We start from the raw sequence: 1,638 nt of genomic DNA, 5'->3' as shown, positions 1-1,638 counted from the left end.
AAAAAAAAAAGTTACAACAATTACAATAATTTGTTGAACTTTCAAAAGGAAAGAATAGTACTGAGGACACCAGAGAATGGGGAAGGGGGTTAGAAATTGGAAAAGGGCCACCAAAAGTTACTATATTTTGTAATGCTAAATATAGTAATTATCCTGATTTGAGCATAATATATAGCACACAGGTATTGATATTCAACCCTGTACCTCACAGATAATTTATAATCAAGTATGTTTCAATACAAAAAAAAAAAATAGGGAAAACTTGTTTAAAAATTTTTTTTTAAAGTCTAGCTTAGTACCTGGCACATAGTAATTTCTCATCAAATGTTCTCAGTTCTTTTCCAATTTTGACAGTATAATAACTAACATTTCTTTAGATTTTCAGAATGGCAGCTTCACCTTATCTAATTTACTGTTTCTAATTATTGTCTGATAAACATAATAAGAATAAATAAGTCCAATTAAAGAAAAGATAATGCTATATACATGAGTTTCTTTATATATTTTTTTTCAAGGTAGACACTAACAAAAGGGTTTCTATGCCAAATTATAAATGAGAAGCTGGGATGAGGAAACCTCATCAAGAAAATTTGGACAGGTATTAGAGACCAGAGTTAAGTCAGTGGAGCAAAGGCAATGCATTCTGTTTCACAGAGCTCAAAATGTCCATCCAAAATCCCAAATTGTTGTGAAAGCCTAGGAAAGAATTAAATTAGATTAGAGGACCAAGTTGCGAGAACCATGGATCACACCTTTCAGAATGTTCTAGAACAAAGCAACATGCCTGGCACAAATCCAGTGTGAATGGGCCACCAAAGAAACAAGTTTTCTGTATCAGTAAAACAAGAGATTATAACCAAGACAAAAATCGCAATTATCTATCATTAGCATTGTAATCATCGGGTAGTTTAATTTGAGAATGAAGGCATACAATAGGCAATAAAGAACGGCAATGGTGTGAATAAAGATTTCCTTGTTTAGACTTCTATACCTACGGAATATGAAACATCAGACACTGGCAGAGAAATGGTTGGACCAAACTAGACTGATCCTAATCTAAACCATTCACAAACTGTCTTTCCTATCTTTATTCTTTCAGTAGTAAACCTTCTTTATTCAAAAGTACACCCGACCTCATGATGACCTTTTTCTCCTTAGTAAAAAGTCTCAAATGGCTAAAAGAAATTATTAAAAGGATTTTTACCATGAAGAAATTTTTGTTTAATTATGCCAACTCAAAAAGATTAAAAATAAAAAGTAGGCGAGTATGCTTAAACAATCATTAACGATTAGTAGTAAGCTTTTCTCTTTTATCACTAAAATAATGCTTACATTTTGTTCAATTAAAGTGATGTCTGTGAAGTGAGACTATGTATTGTTTACACCAAAACACATGTAATATTCAATAAATTCTTGAATTAGAGAACGTTTGAAAGAGTTGTTTTTGCATAAACCTGGCTTAATTCATGCTATGTAATTCTTGCACCTTTCCCCCCATAACTCTTCTATTTGCCAGTTTCACAACAGAATTTGCACCCCCAATCCCCTGCCAGCCCTGCTTTCTACCACCCCAAGCCACAGTCTAAGCATGCTTAACAAGAGTATGTAAGCTTTCCACCTCAGTGGAAGTGTTAAAAA

This window comes from Galeopterus variegatus, unplaced genomic scaffold, assembly GCF_000696425.1.
Source record: "Galeopterus variegatus unplaced genomic scaffold, G_variegatus-3.0.2 Scaffold1895, whole genome shotgun sequence".
Classification (NCBI taxonomy): Eukaryota; Metazoa; Chordata; class Mammalia; order Dermoptera; family Cynocephalidae; genus Galeopterus; species Galeopterus variegatus.
Note: the sequence above shows the minus strand (reverse complement) of the source record.